Here is a 22421-nt window from a genome sequence, read left to right as displayed (position 1 = left end):
GCCCCAGGGCCTAAGAAGGCTCAGGGTGAGGGTCATGTGGCCCAGGGCTGATAACTCAGGGAGGGGGCTGCATTGCCCCACGCCATTAAAAATACACAGCTCTGGGGTATGGGATCCCCAGAGCCTAAAGAGGCTCGGGGAGGGGGGCTGCGTGCCCCCCTCCCTTTATTTCTAGAAATGGCCCTGGAGGATATAGTTCCCAGGGCCAAACAAGGCTCCAGGAGGGTTGTTGTGCTTCCCCCTCCCCTCTAAATAAAAAAAAAAACAAATGGCCTGGGGGATGGGGTGTCCAGGCCCTATGGCCAACACCTTATGGCCATGCACAACGTGGGGTCGGCTTAATGGGGGGGGGGTGTTGGCTGCAGCCAAAGCGTACGCAGCATACGGCCAAATGACGTGCATTGTGGGCCGTTGAATTCATTTATGGTAAATAAGTATTACTTTACAGAGAAAAAAACCTAGACATTTACATAAAAAAACAAAGGATAAAGTAATGTTATAGTTAGGTGTGATAAAAAAGATCTATGTTTGTGTAAAAAAAAATGTAGAAATTTACTGACAGGAACAAAAAGGTTAAAATCGTGTTATAGTTAGGTGAACTTGTCAATGACAACATTAACATTTTGAACTAAAAAAAATAGAAATTCACCTGTTATAATTAGCAGCACCAACTATAACTTGTGCCTCCACCAAGCACTGCTTATGACCTCACATATACCATCACTTATGACATATTCTATGACATCTTTTGTCACTGTTGACATCTCAAATGACATTGACATCACTGGTTGTGATAGTTAGTTTTATTGTGTGTTGAGTGTGTTAGTTTGTTTTATTGTTTACATAGTGTCAGGTAACTACCATATTACTTTTCTATTTCATTTTGTACAGCTTGGGTCCAGCGAATGGGTGCAACTGTTTACTAAATGCCTGTGCTTCTAATGCACCATAGCAGTGTAGAGGTATTGAACATGTTATAAATCTTTGTATTCAAGAGTAACTCTGTGCAGGTGACACATGACTTGTGTTCATTAAGTTCCACACACGTTTTTTGGTTCTGCAGAAAAAGTTTTCAATGGGAGAAAGATTCTACGTAGTAGATACTAACTTAGTCTGGGCGGTGAACACCCCGTGATCGGGGTTTGTGGAGTTTTCCGCACTCTGCAATACGTGGAGCTCGCGGAATTCCAGTAAAACTCTGCCTCGCGGAGCGGAGTTTTTTTCCTCCCTCGCGTTCGTCAATATCAAGTTGGCCGGTGCGAGCGAGGAAAATCCACTTCCCGGAAAGATTTTTTCCCATTCGCGATCGCCAGCATCAAGTTGGCGAGCGCAAGAGTGGAAAACCTCCCGTCGAGATTTCTCAACACAGGTGGTCAGATTTCTCATTGCGAGTGGTCGCGTATGCCTGTGATCTCTCGCGCTGAGAAAACGTCCGTTCACGTTGAGAAACTGCCGCTTGAGTAAAAATCTATTCGAACGGCAGAAAGGAAGCAGCTCCCACTTGCGCTGTGCATGGTGTCGTTTTCGATGATTACACAGTGCGGACAAGCACCTGGCACTGAAAAGCACAGCAAACGGCATTTATCTAACGCACTCCGCTGAACTCTGCAAACTCCGCCCAGGCATAATACCAACTTTTGCAAACAGCCTTGAGTTATTAGACAGAATCGTGCCAGCAAAACAATTTATTCTTAACATAAAAGACTGTGTGCACCAAGTACTAACCCATGTACATGTGCTTGATTTCCTTCAGAAGGAAGGCAAACTGTGTCTTTTTTCACACCTGTTGCATACAGTGTACACTTTTCTTAGTATATTCTTTTTAAAACTACGAGGTGTATTTCTCATGAGAGTTTCAGTGTTTACAAACTGTGTAGTATAGAATAAACTCTTCCCGTGGAGTAAACACTGTTTATAGTACTCAGTCCTCTACTGATTTCAACTTCATTTCTCAATGTAGGTTCAGTGAATGTCAGGGGTTTGATACAGATAAAAGCTGTCCATGGTACAGCATTTGTTTTGGAACTGACATTCACTATTTTGGCTTTTGTGAGCAGATGTGAACAGATTGAACGCCATTTTCATTGAGGGTTTCCCATATATCTGTGGTTGATTGTTAATGTTAACTATGCTACCTGTAAAGTGTATGGTATAGGGTCAATGTTGCACAAAATGCCTACTTTCTACACCCAAGGGAGTTGTATATGTGACAGTACTAATGATGCCCGATATTCTCCTGAGCTAATTTGTACTTTCTGTCTGGCCTCTAATGCCAATATAATTTATAGAGCAATATGCAGGAAAAAGAAGTTTGGATTATGTTGTCAGTGATGTCATCATCAAACTGTATTGCTTTTTCAGTGAATATCCAAGTTTTTTTAATGTAAGTTAATATCTTACTAACTTCTTCACTTATAACTGCACCTTAACCTTTGGTTAAACACACATATTATATATGCAGATACACTGCTTGTTATCATTGTTGAGTGTGGGGAAGGGCCACTGTGCCCCTACCCTCCTTCAACAATGGTAATACACAGCACATATTTCTTATGACATGACATTTTCTTGTGTATTTGTTTTTGTAAAACAGATTTAGCCAGAACCAGGATGCAAGAGATTAAATTTGCACAGCAGGGTAAAATCACATTGAAGAGTTATCTAAACTGTTAGGAAAGCTGTTTTCCCTGTGTAGAATCTGTAAGGCTCTTTTGCTTTGTTGTAGTTATAAACTTAGATTTATCTTTGTACTGTACTAATAAATGTGTGAATGAAGTTTTAGTAGTACCGTTGCTCTAAATAACGTGTTATTGAGTCAGATTTGTTTTCACTGCATGGCGCAAACATGTGTATGTGTATATACACAGCAAAACCAAAGGGGATGAAAGACGGAGTGTTGAACAATGCAAGCACTCACCCCCAGTCAACTGATCTGGGTTTAATCTATCATCATTCTTTAGCTCACTCCGCCACCCCAGTTCAGACATGCCATATGCAAATCAGTCTGACCCTGTGCCTCATGGGAAGAGTCCAGCCCGAAATGCACACACATACATACACACACACAGTAGTTATAGTTAGGCCAGAGTTTCCATAGGAAAGGAATTGTTGACTTTCTTAATAATTTTCGCACCATTCAACAATCTGCACAAACCCCCCCCCCCCCCAAAAAAGTTAATTCAGTTCAGTTCCTTCATGTAAAGTTTGACGCTGATCCATCAAGTTGGTGGGGGGGTGGGGGGGCAAGACAAAGGGGACTCCCAAAACACAAACTTCCCATTTCTATTCCCATAGAAAAGTTTTCTGTCTGATACAGAAAAACGGCAGAGGTACACCAAATTTGCCACAAAGTTATAACATTGCTCAGAAAGCGTGCTTTTCTCTATTTGGTGTAAATCTGTTCAAGAGTTTTTGAGAAAGTTGTGTTTAAGAGGTGTTTGAGTTGCCATGAAGTGGTTGACTTCCAGAGAATGTTATTGCTATCTGAACCATTGCTACCCATGATGCTCTGATCGACCAACTTAAAGAGGATTGTCAATCCTTATTGCCTGGCCTCAGCATGGACAATATGTTGTGGCGCCATAAGAGGACTCTGGGCCAGATGTACGACCATTTCAATTTGCGAGTCTCTAATTGTGATTTTTTGTGGCTTGCAATTAGGGACTCGCAAAACGTGATGTACTAATGTGTCTCAGACACATTTAGTGATTCCCAGTGGTGCCGCAAGTGACCTACCTCATCAATATTCATGAGGTAGGTCATAATTTGTGACCCACTGTGAATGGCCTGTAATCACAGGGGTGGTGGCCAGCCGGGGTCAGCAGATCACCATGTCTTTCATTTCTTTTTAAATAAAGCAGTTTTTTAATGTAAATGCAGCCCGTTTTCCTTTAAGAAAATGGGCTGCATTTCACAATTAAAAAATAAAAGCTGCCTTTTAAGTTTTTTAATAGTAGGCAGTGGTCTTTGGCACCTCTGCTTGCTCTTCAAAAATGTTGGCACCCACATTAACAAACGGAAAGGGGTCTCTTGGGGGCCTGTTCCCTTTTTGGGAGTTTGCAAAGTTGGTAAATTATGAATGTTTTGTGACCGCATTCCGATTGCAAAACATTCATACATGCCCCTGCAACTCGCTATTAAGAAGGAATGCGCTTGGTGCATTGTAGGAAAAGACGGTAAAAAACTATAACTCGCACCCCTGTAATGCACAGTTTTCTCATGAATGTCACTGCAAATGTTGCAGTGATATCAATGATGTCATAGAAATTGTCATTAGTAATGTAATATGTGGGGTAATTAGCAGTGCATGGCGAGGGCATGGGTTATAGTTGCTTGTCATAACTGTATCTCCTGAATTTCTATAGTTTTGTGTGTGTAAAATCTGAACATAACTATAACGTCCCTGTAACCTTTGTATTATTTAGTGAAATTCTAAGGTTTTTTTAACGCTATTTCCTTACTATAACGTCCCTGTAACCTTCTTTTTTTTGCATTGAATTTCTGTGTTTTTAATGCTATTTCCTAACTATAATGTCCCTGTAACCTGAGTGTGTGAGTGGTTGTGTGGGGGCATAAGTGGGTGTGTGAGTGTATGGTGTTTGTGTCAGAGTGTGTGAGTGAGTGGCTGCGTGGGTCTGTGAGTGGCTGTGTAGGTCTGTGAGTGGGTGTATGAATGGCTGTATGGGTGTGTACGTGGGTGTGTGAGTGGGTGTGTGAGCGAATATGTCTCTTTACAATGCGCGGTGTTACCACACAGTAGGTAACAAGGCGGTCATTACAACGACCGCGTTGTTACCACACATGGTTTTACATTACAAGTTGTTTCTACGACTTGCGCTAGATGGCGCACTGGACTTAGGAATAGTATAAATTACTATTCCTACTCCAGTTAGCGCAACAGCAGGGAATGTGTTGGATTTAAAATCCAACACATTCCCTGGTGCTGCATGCCGCCTAGCGCAAGTTATGGAAATGACTTGCGATGTAAAGCCACATGTGGTAACAATGCAGTCGTGCGTGGTAACACCTGCGTTGAAACCGCTGTTTCTTGTGTGAGCAGCTATATAGGCATTTGAGTGGGTGTGTGAGTGATTGTGTGGGTGTGTACCTGTGTGTGTGAGTGCCTGTGTGAGTTGTGAGTGTGAGTGGTTCTCTGGTTCTCCAATTGGTTGTTTGGGTATGTAAGTGGGTATGTGAGTGGGTGTGTGAGTGCATGTGAGACTGGCTGTGTGGATTTGTGAGATGGTGTGTGAGTGGTTTTTTGGTTCTCTGAGTGGGTGTATGAGTGGCTGTACAGGTGTGTGAGTGGTTGGGTGGGAGTGTATGTGGGTGTGTAATTGGGTGTGTGAGCAGCACATGTGTTTGTGGGTGAGTGGATGTGTGAGTGGCTTTATGAGTGTGTAAATTGGTGTGTGAGTGGTGTTCTGGATCTCTGACTGGGTGGGAGTGGTTGTACAGCTGTGTGAGTGTGTGTGTGAGTGGGTGAATGGGTGTTTAAGTGCGCGTGTGAGTGTATATGTGACTGGCTGTATGTGTCTGTGAGTGGTTTTGTGGGTCTCTTAGTGGCTGTGTGAGTGGCTCTACAAGTGTGTGAGTGGGTGTGTGAGTGCCTGTGTGGGTTTGTGAGTGGTTCTCTGGGTTTCTAAGTGGGTGTGTGAGTGGCTGTATGGATGTGTGAGTGGTTTGTGTGGGTATGTAAGTGGGTATGTGAGTGCATGTGTGACTGGCTGTGTGGGTCTGTGAGTGATTTTGTGGGTCTCTGAGTGGGTGTGTGAGTGGCTGTACAGGTGTGTAAGATGGAGTGTGAGTGGTTGCATTGGTGTGTATTTGGGTGTGTAAGTGCCTGTATGGGTCTGTGAGTACGTGTATGAGTGGTTCTCTGAGTCAGTGTGTGAGTGGCTGAGTAGGTGTGTGAGTGTTGTTCTGGGTCTCTGAGGGGCTGTACATGTGTGGGAGTGGGTGTGTGAGTGGTTGCGTGTGTGTGTAAGAAGTCACCTCTTTATATAGTATACCAAAAAGAGGTATGCCATTCAAAGAGTCCAGGTATGCTCTTTCTAGCAGACAGGGGCTTGCTCTAGCAATCCCAAGGTGCTCTTTTAGGGGGTAGTGTGGTCGAGCAGCCTTAAGCCTATCAGAGAGGAGTGTTAGACATCTGCAAATACACAAAGTAGTCAATAAATGATGCATACGACTCAATAAGGAGATCCACCCCAATTTATAAAAATAATCCATATCTTTATATAACTATAGGCACCCGGATCATCAAAATCCGGTATGTGCTTTTCAAAATAGCAGGCTTGTAGTAACCAGGTATTTGATATTTTAAATTGTAATTGAAGCACTTCACTGCAATGTTAACCTAGTAATAAAACATGTCACTTAACAATGAATTACGGGACTAATGTTCTGGACTTCAGGTGTGTAGAGGGCAGGGTCCAAGGCAGCACCAAGAGGTCATACCGGGCAGTACTGAGATGGCCAAGTGCAGAGTTGCAATTCAGCTTTGGGTGCCCAATGTTATCCTATTTGTGCAAAACATGTATTGCATTCGGGCACTTTACAGTGATTTACGGGACCAATCTCCTGGACTTGAGGGGAGTATGGGGCAAGGTCTGAGGCAGCACTAACAGGTCACCTCAGGCTGCTTTTGGGCAGCCGGGTGCAGAGGTGCTTTGCAGCACAGGAAGCCCAATGTTATCCTATGGGAATCGGTCCGGTCAAAAAGAGGCTGCAGTCTTGGACAGTGCTGAAACAGCAAGTGGGCTCAGCTCTCACAATGCTAGGGGACATGGGGGCACCTTTTGTCCTCTTCTCCACGGGCTAGGGGCAACGGGTGCAGAGGTGTGTTTAGGTGTTGGATTTTCATCACCGGTAGTGTTGCAGTAGAGAGGGCCTGCAAACAGGGGTTGCAGGTGGTGTCGGGAATTTGACTGTGGGCAAATCCAAGGTGGGCTTTGTCTCTGGAGGGCTGGGGACCACACTGGCACCATTGGCCCGCTTCCAGCACTGGCTTGAAGCGACAGGTGCAGTGGTGCTTGCCAGTGTTGTGTCTCTCAGGTCTCTTTGAGTGCCTCCAGGATGCAGGGAAGCAGTTCCGCTGCTCCACGGGAGTTCTTGAGTCTTTATTGATGGCAGGCATTCCTCCCAGGCTTGGGAGGCACAACAGCTGCAGGACGTGATGTCTGTGGCACAGTTTTGATGGGGAATAGCAAACAGGCCGGCAGGGCTTGTGCCATGTCAGTCGCTCTTCTTCAGTCTTCGGCTTTTGCCGCTCTTCAGTGTCCTTCTTCTTCAGAGGTCATCGGGTCTGATTTCCTGGTTCTAGCGCTCCCGTAAATACTGCATTTAGGTGTGTTAGGGGAGTATAGGGTAGTATCCAATGGGCTACTTACCCCAGGGGTTACTATGCCCCCATATGACCACTTCCTGTGGGAAGTGGGCATACCCCCGTACCAGAGATCCTAAATTTCCCATCACAAAGATGGCCATGTCTGAAAAGTTGCATCAACTTCAGGTAGCCTAGTTCACGGGTGGGGCTCACCTGAGGGTGGACACGTTTGTCTTGCCTTACTAATTTTTCCACCCACCCGGTGCCACCGGTGCTGGAAAATGGGGTTGGTTTCCTCTCCTGTGAGAGAAACCAGATTTGCATGCCAAAGGTGATTGGCCTCTTTGAAGCTCCCCGGCCTCGAATGCTAATCCGCAGGTCATACTATGGGCAGAGGTGCAAGACACCCCCTTCTTGAGCAGGCTTGGTTTATGGCCCCCGGAGAGAAGAGGTCTTCACCCTTGGAGGTCAGGCTCTCGTCTCTGGTGGCAGGCTGATGAAAGGCAGTCAGTCAGCACCAGGGGCTGGTAGGTTTTCAAGGGGCACATTTAAGGTGTTGTCTGTGTGCATGTATCACTAAATTCAACACTGGTATCAGTGTGAGTTTACTAATACGAGATTTATGATACCATACATTCCCCTTTTCAGTGAATCCATCATGTAGCTGGGGAACTTGTTTTCACCAGTGTCCAGCGCATGTTTGAAAATGCCTTTCCTGTTCCCTTGTACTGGCAGTAATGGAACTGAACAGCACAGGGGTGTATCTACTCATGCAGAAAAGTCCTCACATGTAATATAAGGCACCTTGCCTTAGGACTGTAAGGCCAGCTGTAGGGGTGACATGCAAATGTTGCATTCAGTGTGAGGGGACATGGCGCACAGGGATTTTCATTTTTGTTTGCACCAAGACATGCAGCCTACAGTGGCAGTTTGCATGAGCTTGGTAAGGGGTCCTTTAGGGTGGCACAAAGTGTGCTGCTGCCCTTAGGGACACTCTTTAGTGTATGAGGCCCTATGTACCAGGGATTCCATTTACTAGGGACTCACAGAAGGTACTAAAGGTATTGCCAATTTGGGAAAATAATTGTACAGTTTGGGGGAAAGAGAGCTGGCACTGGTGACCTGCTTATCAGGAACCCAGTGCAGGGGGGAGTCTATTTCAAAAAGATTGTGAGCGGCTGTGTGAGTGCCTATGTGGGTATGTGAGTGGCTGTATGGGTGTGTGAGTGGTTTTGTGGGGGGTGTCTTTTAAAAATAATTGGGATCTGAGTCCGCGGATCCATTGTGGATTCACACGGGGGGGGGGTCGCGCTGAGCACCGTGGCGAATCCTTGGATCTTTGCATGCCCAAAAAAGCTTTTTTTGGACAATTTCTTGCCCATGAGGGGTTCCTCACAGACCCCTCTATCAGTCCCATGAGATCAGGAAACATCTATCCTGGCCCCTTATATCCAATTTAGACTTTATTCTCTCCCACCAGGGGAACCGAGTCCCAATTGGCAAAATGGCTGCTGCAACTTTTCTTTCAGATTGTGGCCAGCCAATCACAGCACTGCTGTTGGTGCAATCTGTGAATCCTCCACAATCGATCTGTGTCTCTAGATATCCATAAATCTTTTTTCTTTAACAACTCCAAAATTACCAAACAGATTTACACCAAATTACAAAAAGCACTCTTTCTGGACCAAGATATAGGAAAAACATTTTTTTGTTTTACTCATAACTTTGGCACCGTTCGATAAATCCTCACAAAGATTTCCAAAAAATCATTCATGCACCTCAGGTCCCTCTTTGGAAGTTTGGGAATGATCTGTCAAGCAGGGACAGAAAAAAGAGGGGTTTCTAAAATGTTTTTTCCCCATGCATTTTCACAAAGAAAAATTAAAAAGCGATAGTGTAAAAATGGTTAACGGAGGGCGCACAAGTTATAGTTACTTAAAATAACTGAAACAGGTACATTTTTGTGTTTTTGTTTTGTTTGTTATGTTAGGTTTAAACTGACATTTTCATCTAACTGTAATATCACTTTAACCTTTGTTTTTTTCATGAATAAATTGTTGACATAACAATGGACATTGTGGAGGGCCAGAGGATTTATGTGATTCTCTGGCAGTAGCATTTATCACATAATTATGCATTTAAATCATTTACAATATAATCAGCTGCAAAATGTGTGAAATGTGATTCTTTTAAAACAAAATAAATGCTGTTTATAGATAAAGTAGATGAAAATAACATGGCCAGAGAATGTGCCATATAATTTGCTTATGCATATGCTAGAGGGAATGTTCAGTTTTTAGGGAGATATAGCTAGTCTCTCTCTTTGAGGTTATTATTCATTTAATTTCTTTATTTTGTTCTCTTAATCTATACATGTTATTGGATGCAGCTGGCCTAAACTGCATATAAGCCATTCTTGATTGTTTTCATTAGCTCTAGCACGCGTTGGCCTTTCTTTGAGTCATGCATGTTTTTCCCCATTGCCTGGACCGCCTGGATTAAATCTTATTCTCAATCTCAGTCATTGATTTCACTATTTTGACCATATGTGAGTCTATGATCACTTTCTACAAATTCACTTTAACGAATGATTTGAGATGACTTGTTCTAAAAATAAAGACATTCTTGGTTTCCCCTGAGATTCAGCCTGCTTGAATTATTCATGGCCACACCTGGCATCCCAAATATTTCTAGCTGACCTGGCCTATGTAGGAGTACATTATTGATTTTACCATTAAATGTGGGCTACCTGGCCCATTTATCACTTTATGCTTGGTTTTGAGATTTCATCTAGCCATTTTTCTCTATATGCTATATGATACTATTAGTCTGAAGTATATAGGCTTAAGCGTGTTTTCCAGCTCTTCAGTGGGCAATGCCAGTCTGTCCATATTTTAGAGATCATGTTCATTTACAAAAGCGGATATTGCTGGCCTAGTCTATGTGTGCTGCACAACACAGCACACCTAGGAGCACATGCATCAATATTGCATTTTGCGATTCCTTAATTGCGAAAAATAAGGATTCGCAATTAAGGAATTGCAAACTGCAAACTTCTTAAAATTCCTTAATTGCGATTCTCTAATTGAGAATCACAATTAAGGAATACCTCCCCATCCATTCCTATGGGCCTAGAGGCCCACAGGAATGAATGGGAAGACATTCTTAATTTGCAATTCACCATTAGAAATTCACAAATTGAGAATGCAATTTCAAGGGTGCAGGGGTGTCGAAAGGACACCCTGTTGCACCCCTGAAATCTGCCTATAAGTACATTTTGCACACACATATGCCCCATGCCCCAAGGGCATGTGTGTGTGTAAAATGGAACTGTGAAAAATGCACTTTAGTGCATTTTTCAAAGTTTTCGCAAATTACCATGAAGGTCAACTTCATGGTAATTTGCTCCCCTTATTTGCGAATTCGCAAATGTTTAAAGTTTGATGCATTGCATTTGAGGAATCTCAATTTGAGATTCCTTAACTGTAATCCCAATTTAAGAAATCGCAATTTTGCGATTTCTTAAATTGCGAAAATTACAAAAATGATAATGCATCCCAAAGATTGGAATTGCATTCGCAAACGGCCGAATTTTGCGATTCGCACCATTTGCGAATGCAATTTCCATTGATGCATGTGCCCCCTAGAAACAGCAAAAACGAGGAGAAAAAAAAGTATTTCTCCTCGTTTCGCCAGGGTAAGACCAGGTTTTCCCTGGTCTTATTTTTGGCGCTGCTCCATATTTACACCACCCTTGTAAATATGGGGCAGCGTCAAAATCAATGGGGGTAGTGGTGGAACATGCACTGCACGCCCCTTCCACGATAAGTATAGCGTGAAAGGGTGCCTTATTTACAAAGCAAGGTTACGCCACATTAAGTGGTTTAATTCTGCTTTGTAAATCTTGGGGAAGCTGGAAGGAATGGGTTATGAGGCTACTTAATCACTTTTCAAGAAACAGGAGTGGAAGGCTGAGAAATGAGTAATCGCCTGCCTACAGTTTCTCGTGAGGGGAAAATGGCGATGGGGAGGAAAAGAAAATACACTGTTATTGGATGACTCGTCTTAAAGTGGGCCAGATTGATACATCTCTTTCTCTTTCTCAGAGGTGTTAACGGGACCGCACTCGCCCCTAGTATAGTTAGTCTGTCTATAATGACAAGGGCATTAGACATGGAAAGTATATGAATGCACTCTGTCATAGCAAAATTCCCATCCCAAAGTCACTCACCTGAAATTATAGTTGAATCAGGGTTTCTAAGAAGTAGGAAGTGGTTGTAGTAACCTCATTGATTTTTTCAACACCACCTTGTTTTGAGCACAGTCTGCACAATGCTTGATGTAAATGTGTAATGCCCATCTTAAATTAGACCATCATGAAATTCTTGAGAGCATTGAATTAAAAGAGCATAGGGAGCTCACTCAGCCTTCATATATTAAGTTTTTATAAAAACAATTGCAAGCTATACGAATATAAAAAATATGAAAAGAGCCTATTCTAACATTTCCATCTTCGCATTCATAAACAAGATTGTATACAAGACGAATGTTGTTTGACATGAAAATGCTGCTCTCAATGTGTAATGTTCGCAGCCCATATCTGGATTTCGTTAAAAAAAAAACTCATCAAATCAATTACAGCCTTATTTAAATAATCAGCCTCAGCCAACACATGTTTCGCGGTATACCCAGTCACTTCTTCAGGGCTCACAATTTTGTAGTACACTTTTCTGTAAGTTGATACTCCTGCTACATCCGCATCTCTGTCATACTCCATCACATCTCTTCTCTAGATTCCTATATCCCTTAAATCAACTAAGTGCATGGGTCTCTTATATAAATATAAGAGACCTCCATTGATACATCTGGCTATCTTTCCCAGTATTCACACTCATAATCAGCTTCACCATGCTTCATGCAATCATAGTGGATAAAGAATCCTCATAAGGTGCAGGCTTAAATTGTCCTGAATTCTGTCCTAGTGCTGACCTGGTTGGATGACAGTTTCTCCCAGACCTGGAATGCCCAGCTCCTGTATCTCAGCCCCAGTTACCACTTCTGTAATTTCAATGTCTCTGGCTTCAGTCTGTTTTTGCTTATGCTTATAGCTCTTTTGACTGGTCTCTTGGAACCTCTTGGAAGGTCCTGTTCTTATGACTCATGACACCTGGCTCAACAAAGTCTGTCAACCACTTGGAAATCTTATGCTCCCACCAGACTACTCAATGGTGGAAGAAAATGTGTCGTACCACAGAGACTCTCTATAACACAAAAGTTACGTTTCAAATGTCTGGGACAAGATCTGAAGATGACAGACACTACCCTGCTACTTTATCTATCATTCTTAAGGGAATAACAATGCATTTTATAACTATTGATGACGTTTTATCAACAGAAAAACAATATCATCCTCAAATAGAATTTTTGTAGGGAATTGTAACCTACTCTGGAGCAATGCAAAACATTCTTAAGTTTCTCAACTGAGCGAATTTGTAAGCAATAATGGCCTGACACAACTCTGTGAAGTCCACACCAGAGGGGATCTAGCTTGGACCACCTTATTGCTAAAAAGGAGGAAGGAGGACAGAGCCCTAATACTAGTGGACTGGTAAAACAACCTCATTCTTTTCCTTTCATCTTATCAAAAGCAGGCGCCAGGCAAAAAGATGTAAACAGTGTGTCAGTGACACTAAACATCTTGGTTTCTCAACCATGGTATTGAGTATGCTGTCTCAATTAAAAACCAGAAAAACAAATGAACTGTGAACCCACTGACGGTCCACTTGAAAAAAACAGGAAACAGCCACTACAACACAGCCGTTTCCACGCATACACTTAACCACGCATGGTTTACAACACATGCGTGGTTACCACGCATAGCCTTTACCACGCATTCCTTTACTACGAGATACATACTAAAGGCATGTGTGTTAAAGGTAAAATTAAAAAAGGGGGCTTGGGGGGGTCTGCCCCCCCAAAAAAAATAATGTGTGGGATTCAAAAAGGGGGCTTGGGTGTTCTCCCCCCTCCAAAAAACGCACCTGTTTCCTTCGTTTACTGCTAATGTAGATAAAAGATGTGGAGGCAATCGGCATCGTTAGAGGAAATGGAAAGACACTTCCACTTCCTCTTTACAACATGCAAAGCAAATCGGAAGTGTTTGGAGTGGAGAGGACGTGGAGAGGTAAGGGAGATTTTTAAATAAAGCAATGAGGGGGTGGTGTCGCGCAGGGGTAAATTTTTAGGGTTCAGGGGTGGGGTATTTAATAGAAGGGTTTGTGGGTGGGGGAATCACGTGGGGCTAGATTTTTAGTGATCCAGGCAGGGGTAATACTTAAAAGGAATGAGGGCGGAGGATCACACAGGGGTACAGGGAAGGGGAAATATTAAAAAAAAGAAGGCGCATGAGAGCAGTTAAAGGAATTAAGGCAGGGATCGGAGATAACCTTTACCATGAAAATGGCATTATTATGCATGGTTTTACAATGAAAATCATTGAAAGGTATGCGTGGTAAAGGCATTTTTGTGGTAAAGGATATGCGTGGTAATGGCATTCGCGTTGTAACTCATGCACGATAAAGACATGCGTTGCAATGGAATACGTTGTAAAGTCATACAACTGAAAAAAACACTGTTAAACATATAATGGACGTAGTAATCTCTTTTACATTAAAAAGACAGAACACAAAGAAATTGTCACAGTGGTGCACTAAAACTGAACAAAGACAGGAAGAAGCACAGAGTGGTTAAATGCTTACAACAGCACAATCCATCACCATTGAATTTGACTGTTCTGTAACTTTGAATAAACAATAATTGCAACATCGAACTACACTTCTCAAACATTCTAACATCTTGTTACATCTCTCTGCAGATAGTAATGCAGCTACACCTGGAAGGTATGTTTTTCTAGGGCAGGTACTAGAACACTTTGAATCTTTGATGCCTTTTGACCTCCACCCCCAGAATTAAACCGATTCAAGACCAAATAAACTCTTTTCTCCCCTCACTTCACAATCCTAGTCCAGTTATTGCGGAATTTACTATGCAAGGCATGAATGTCAATAGAAAAGGTGCATCTGACTCCTTTGATGGAAACCCTGCACTAAGCAACTAGACTGTACTGCATCATACACAAATCCATGCACAATGGCATCAGGAAATACCGTGCTTAAAAATGAACTGCTTCAGAGGGACGCGCCCTCTATGAAGCTCAGAATACATGTTCCTTTAATCGCCTTGGGTTAAGAAACAAATATTTTATTTATTTATTTATTTATTTATTTATTTATTTGAACTTGTAATGCGCAACAGCTACCCGCAGTGGGTTTACCGGCGCCAGGGATAGACAAAAGAAGAAAAGAAAACACAACAACAATAGGATAAAACCAGCTAGAGCGACAAGACAAATTTATTGGAAGAGTAGGCCATCCTTTTCAGGAAGTACCCCAGAAATTCGAATGATCCTTCCCCATTGCTTTACGTGCAAGTCCCTCTCTTGCATACTCAAGGAAATGTTGTACCTTCATCTACAGCAACATTTCCAAGAGTGACTTCATACTTGCACTGCAGATGTTTCTAAACTCAAAGAGTCTATCAATCTATTTCCAATCATGCATATTTGAACATTTTTGGTATTTTCTCTCTCGGTGTTGTAAATGTGTCACCTAACACTGACAACTCTTTGACCTTATTTCTGTGTATGAATGTTATTATCTTTTGTGCCATCTGTTAATGTACAAGTGGAATGTCACTTTGAATGTGTACCTGCGATATAAAACTGGAAATAAGTAATTAAATACATTAATATTGTGCTGGGCTGGTCAGTAGATGAGAACGTCCTCATTGTCTGCAGTAAATATTGCTATGTTGGTCTCTATATAAGGTCAAGTTTCACATCACCAGTGAATCTTCCTATTCCATACATTATATGAAGTAATTTTCTGTGTGCCCAGTAGACCTAGCTTGTCTGGTTTATAAAGGAAGCCACACTCTTTCTGGCTATTTAATTTAGCTGATCTGATCTACAAATGAGACCATGTTTGATTTCTCTTATGGATCTTCCTTTCATTGGTCTGTGTACAAGATCAAGCTTTGTGTCTCTGTTGGATATATGTATCTTGATCTTTATATATTATCTCATGTCTGATTTTGCCAATAGCTTTTACTGACATGGTGTCAATGTATAAGGCTGGGGTCTGTTTGCTTAATGCATCTAGCTGGTTTGGTTAGTTTTATTAATTTTGCCAATACTGTTTTATTGTTGCACAGTTCTTCTAAGTTGGCACTGAAAATAAAATACAGAGTTATAGTATAAAGGACATAGAGGAAACCCCAGTGACCACCTTTGTCGCTTCCCATTTACCTGGCCTGCCACCTCTTCTTCACACGTGGGCTGTTAACCGGGTGGGTGAGAGAGCTGGCGCTGTCTTCAATCTTTACCTCTCCCCCATAAGCCTGTGACAACCCTTCCTCTCCCACTTGTACTCTTCCTGTTGATTACTATGGTGCATGAAGGTGATGGGCTGTGTCAGTACTGTTGTTACACCGGGAATGAGGGGATGGGCGTAAATTGTGAAAGGACTGAGTTCTGACCTAACCTCTCCTTTACAGTGCATTCAATGTTGGGAGTGAGCTTGCCAGTCTGTTAACAGTAACACTAATAGGAATTTATTTACTGATTTGCAGTGTCTGAGATGTTAACTCTTGTGGCTATGTAATACCCAAAGAAATGTATCCAAGGCATTGACCTGATAACGATCCAGTATTACCATTCTTGTTTTTCCCATCTGCCTGTTCTATACATGAAATCATAATTTGCTTTCCGCAATATCATTCTAGCATGTATTTGTATTAGCCCATGTTTGGTTTCCCTGCAAAAGTAGGTAGCCTAGTCTGTTTTGGAGTTTATATGCCACAGACCGCAGGACAACAATCTGCACAGTACTTTAGGTAGAGTAAACCATCAATGCAAGAGGGGCATTATGAGAATTCAGTCTGGTCTTTCATATGGTGTGAATTGAAACAATCTGTAATAAACTGCATCAAGGAAAGGTTATGTTATGTTACATTGATTTGTATAGTGTGCTAATCACCCAAAAGGGTAGCCAGGCGCTTGGGCAGGTGTGTAGGTGTGAGGTCCCCAAGGTGCTTATACGAAGAGGCAGGTCTTCAGCTTCTTGCAGCACTCAAGAAGTGAGGCGGAGGCTCTGATTTGTCGAGGGAGGTCAATCCATGTCTTGGGTGTGATGTAGTAGGATGAGAGACCTCTAGTTTTGCTTTTGCGGATGCAGGGAATGTGTGCAGGTGAGAGTGCGGCAGAATGTAGGTGTCTGGTGGGTTGGTGAAAGTATAGGCAGCTGTTCAGGTATTCTGGTCCTGTATTGTGTAGGGCTTTGTATGCTTACATGAGAAGTGTGAATTGGTTGTGCTTGTGAATGGGGAGCCAGAGCAGCTTCTTGAAGTCAGGTGCGATGTGGATGTGGCGTGGGAGGTCGAGTATGTGTTTTGCAGAGGTGTTCTGGGCGGTCTGGAGTCTGTGTAGGTTACATATATATATATATATGTTATATGTGTATCTTTTATACTGTATGCCGAATGAGACATTGATCACAGCAATGCTGTATGTAGGGTGATACAGGTTTATGTGTTGTTGTATGAGGTGAGAAACATTATTCTGTTTTTATTATATGGTATTCATGGCGAAACCTTGATCTGTGTATGCATAATATTGCAAGAGTGAGACAAATGTGGTACTGTACGCAAGGCGGGACAAAATCTATGTTTTATGTTATATGTGCGTTGTGTACAAACATTTATGCTAAGTGATCAGTCTGTTTGCAATGTTGCACATGGGGTGTGTCATAGATTAGACTGCTACACCGTAGATTGTGTTCTACTGTACATGGACTATTGTACTGATTTGTGTGCTGTACTGTAAATGAGGTGTTACAATGATGTTTGCGTTGTAAAATGCAGTAGGTATTCTTTTGATATGTGTGCTAAACTGTGCATGAGATTTTACAATTATCTGTATTTTTTTTTGTGTACATGGGTTAAAATGCTTCAGCTGTGTGTTGACCTGTACTTGGCGTGTTACATGGATCTTTGTAAGTGTTCAACTGTACACAGGGAAATGAGAATATCTGAACTGTCACATTAATGTTTGTGTTTTAATATGGATTGGGTGCTACACTGATCTACATACTATACTATACTGATATTGCTATACTATTCTATTTATTACTGACACACATCTGGGTTTGGATCTGTTACTTCACCTGTTTTTGGCTTTACACACGTTGTTGCATTAGTTTGTATTTTTTTTAACTGTACTTGGGATGTTACTCTGTTCTGTATGTTTTATTGCCAATGAGGTGTTACAGTGGCTGAGTAGGCATTGCACTGTTCAACAGGAATTAATTGATCTTTGTGTACACAGTGTGTACACTGTATAGAGGTGTGACGTTGAAGTGTTACAATATATAGTGGTTGTTACATTGGTTTGTGTGTTATACCGGATATTGGGTGTTGCAATTATCTGTAAATCACTGTATTCTCATTGTTACATTGATGTGTGTGAATATTCGACTACAAAAGAGTGTTGAATTTATCTGTGATTTTTACTGTGCATTGGAGGATTATTTTTTGCATGCATTTGTTGCGTTCTGTATTCCTACACATGACATTATATTGAACGGTATGTGTATAATACTGTTACATTATTTGTTGTGTTTTATTCTGCACTTGGGGAATTTAATTGATATGCATGTGTTATCTTCACCATAGGATGTTACTGTGTGTGTTGTACTCCACATGTGGAATTACAGTGAACAGTGATCATTCATTAATACTCACATGGGTTCATACATTGATTCCTTTGTTGTTATATTGCACATTTAGTACTACATATATGTGTGTGTGTTATACTTCACAAAGGGTGTTACACTGATCTGTCGTTTCTATGGTTCACAGGTCATTGCATAGATGGGTTTGCATTATGCACCAATTGTCTCATCAGTCTATGTGTGCTTTAATGTACATGAGTGTTGCATTGATATGCTTTAAAAAAAATGCTTTTACTTTCCCTATTGTATAACAGCCTACAGTATTATTTTAACTATCTGTCTGCTATTCTGTGCTTTGAGATATATTGATCTGTGTTTCATGTTTTACTTGGTGTGTTATATTCTGCTATGTATTATGATGTGCTTCTTACACAACGTTGATCTCCATTTTATCATGTGCATGGTGTGATGCCTCCATGTACTTACCGTACTGCACCTGAGATGTTACATTGTTTTGTATGGTATAATAAATATGGGGTGTTGCGTTCATTTATGTGCTCTACTATACAGTACATAGGATGATATTTTGGTCTGTGTGTGCTTTACTTGTTATGGTGTGTTACGAAGATGTGCCTTATATCATACAAAGGTCCTTTAATTGATTTCTGTGGTGTTTATTGTCTGTTGCATATTATACGGATATGCTTCTTATACTGTAAATTGTGTGTTGATTTTTTTTAGTGTGCTATTCAGTCCATTGTATGTGTGTGTGTGGTGTGTGTGTGTGTGTGTTGTACTATAAATGTAGTATAAGTTGGTCTTGGCATGTTGCACTGTATATCAGTTACTGCATGGAGCTGTATGACTGTACTTGAGATGTTGCTTTGACATATGAGCCTTACACTGTACATGTGGCTTTATCTTGGTCATTATTTTTATACTGTACATGGACAACATTGTTCTCCCAGTATGATACTCAGACCTACTTGAAATGCACAATTGTGTGGCTACTCAATCTTCTGTGTAAAAATAAATTTTCACCAATTTTGATTCTAGCTTAAACAGATCAAACATTACTAATTTGCTTGCCCACATGTTGCATTGCTGCACAAGATGCTTTACAAGAGGTAACGGTTACCTTCAGCTTTAATTGCATAATTAAACTTTTAGAAAAGTGGCAGTGGTGCCCAGATAGTGTAAACATACCCATTTGAAAGACTGCAAAAAGCCCTTTGTTTGCACCAAACACAATAATGTCATATGTATTTTAATGGGTGGAGAGATTCCTGTGTCTTGATATTTTATAATTCATTATCAGTACAAATCAAATTCATGCTTTTGTTACAGATATCATTTTCAAAGTTTCAGTTATTTCAGCTGGGCACACAGATGTTTAAAAAAATCACAAACATGATAATCGAGGGAAAGGTGATTGTTGGCAGCCAATGCAAATAACTAGCTCAGATTCATTAATCAAAAAAACAACATTGTATCATTTTCATTTGTTCTGCTTAGTCCCCATTACTGGATGAAAGCATTACATATTTTAATAGAAACAAGACAGCCCGACATTCAAAATAAAAAAACAATTAAAAGTAAGTTTCAAAATCCATAGTTATGCTATTAATCCATCTTGAAAGTATTTGAAGTATACAAAGATTTACAACTGCATACACTTAAACTTCTGAAACTCTGTTTTGAAAAGATCCTTTTATAAGTTGATCAAGGTGAAAAAACACCAATTTAATTTATATGTCAAATAATGTCTAGTTTAATACTGACTCAAGTACTGAGTTCTTTCTCTTAATAGTAAAAACTATACAGAACAGATTTTAAAATCTGTTTCTGATTTACAGCCAATTTTTTACAAAAGTTTGGAGAGTTTTGCTTGTGATTTTATTGCTAGATCTCTGCTAGTTATGCATTAAAATCTCCAATCTGTATGATGAGTCAGCAGGATATTATTAGGTTTTGAGGATTTGTACAGAAAATTGTTCTTTTTTTCATTTATTTTGAAATTTCAACCATTTACTAGTGGTTGACACAACCTAATCCAAAATAATTTCTGTCTATGTATTTCTAGAAGAAGGAGGATATGTATCCTTGAAGTTTTTTAAATTGCTGTTGCTGGATTAAGTTCAATATATTTCCTAACAGCAAATGAAATCTTGGTAGTACAACAGTTTAATTCATCTTAGTTCTTAAAAATATTCTACAATTTAAGTTGCTCCAAGGTTTTAATTATCTAATATATAATAGATAATTACATTTTGTTGGGAGTTTCATCTGATATGTTTTAAAGACATCCCTACTTAAATATGTTATAGTGGCTCAAAATATTATGGGGACAATTCTCAAAGAAATCGTTGGCCACAAGCAAAGGTGTACATCCAAAAAAGCTTTCATTTATGGATGACAAGAATTACAAAAGGAATCTTGGCAAATGTTAATGGGTTTACTACTGGTATTTCTCTGCCATGGAAATGGAGAAATGCGCCTTAGGAACTCCCACACAAGTGGTAGGAAGTGGGTGGAATAAGGTGTGGCTAAACATGTAAGGTTGTGAATATTCAGTTTGATACTTTTCAACTCTAGAAATGGTTGGACATTTACTCCAGCAAAGTGTTGGCATAAACCCCCTGCCAGAATGTAAAGGGGAAACTGGGGAAGAGGTAGGGGAATGAGTTTATCCAATGGGGAAAATGTTCACTTTAAGGAGATAAAAATACAGACAACAGATGTGCCTTTGCTAATCAGGCATTATTTCCTTAGTGTTAATATCTACACTATGCAGAATTTCTTACTGGTGAAATTGGAGTCCTGGGAATATGTCATAAAACCTTTCCACTATTACTCCTAGAAACCTGTGCATGGCCAATTTCAAGGATTTTTCTCAAGTGTTTCATTAACATCGGCATTACTGCAGTAGACTTGCTAGCAAGCAGATGCCTTAAACTGAAGTCTCCCAGAAAATCATGAGTGGATTATCAACAGCTGCATGCTAAACCAGAACGTTGGCCTAAGGGGACACCTTTTCAAAACATACTCAGTCTGTATGCCTATGTTTTATGAATAAGGCTCCTAGTTTTCAGTTTCTGCAGATATTTCTAGGTAAAGAGAGAAAACAGTGTGTTTCCAGTCTGCGTATATTTTTTTTAAAATGAAAAATACAGACAATTGGGATTCATTTGAGTAACTTTCCTTGCTGTCATTCTTTAATTCCAGGCCAACAGCTGAGCAGATAGATATCATAGGGTGTTAAAAAAACAGGATGAGGGGGCTTGGCTGTGGCCAATAAGATGGCGGTCACTCACTAAAGGAGCTCCCAGCCATCCTTGAGTCCCGGAGGGCTTCTTACTGAGCTGGGAAGCACTGGGGTCTGGCGGGCCGTCTGCGTTTTTGTTTTATCCGTTGGAGCCCACAGCGGTGGCCTGGTGAAGGTGGCAAGTGACCGGAGATAGCGGCCTGCTGAAAAGACCGCCCAAGTTGCTATGTTCGGGCCTCGGGTACCTGAACAGCAGCTCTTTCCCTCCTGGAGCCTCCTTCCGAATAAGGAGCGTGGACAAGACTCGTCCCAGCAGTAACAATTGGACATGGCCGTGCATCTCTGGCATGCCTGACTGCTAGGACTTGGAGGCATGGGCTATCTTACACGGCAGCTTGGAGATACTGGGAGCTGCCCTGGGCTCAACAGGAGGTGAGTACTGTGCGAGAACCCTGCAACTAACAGCCCACATCGGGGGCTCCCTGCAGAGCCTAGGGGTCCGTCAGTGAGGTTTATCACCCAAAGATCTCTATCAGGTGGTGACTCTGAGAAAAGGGGCCTGGGACACAGTGATTGCCCTAGCTCTATGTCCAGCTGCTTGTGCTGCCCTGCAGTTATCACACAGGCCTGACAAGGTCACTGCAGAGATGCAGTGCAGCAGAGCAAGCAGCAGCGGCTACTGCCAATCTGGCTGGGGGGGTAGCGGGGGCAGCATAGGGATAAAATAATAAAAAATGAAAATGTAAACACTTACCTTTCACTGCCGTCTGCTTTCTTCTGCTCTTTCACCGGCCGACACTCTTCTTCTCCCTAGTACCGCACCTCACTGCTCTTGGCACTACGATCCCCAGAAGCACAGGCACCCAGACCCCATCCAATCCCAGCACTTCTCCCATGATGAGAGAAGCACTGGGATTGGGCAGAGCAGGCCAGTTTAACTCTCCGTGGGGACTGGGAGCCTGTGCCCTGTTCACTGATGGTATCTCCCAGGAACAGCCTGGAAATATCAAAATGCGCATGTAGGTTTGGCCGGGGGGGAGGG

This window comes from Lissotriton helveticus, chromosome 1_1 (assembly GCF_964261635.1).
Source record: "Lissotriton helveticus chromosome 1_1, aLisHel1.1, whole genome shotgun sequence".
Classification (NCBI taxonomy): domain Eukaryota; kingdom Metazoa; phylum Chordata; class Amphibia; order Caudata; family Salamandridae; genus Lissotriton; species Lissotriton helveticus.
Note: the sequence above shows the minus strand (reverse complement) of the source record.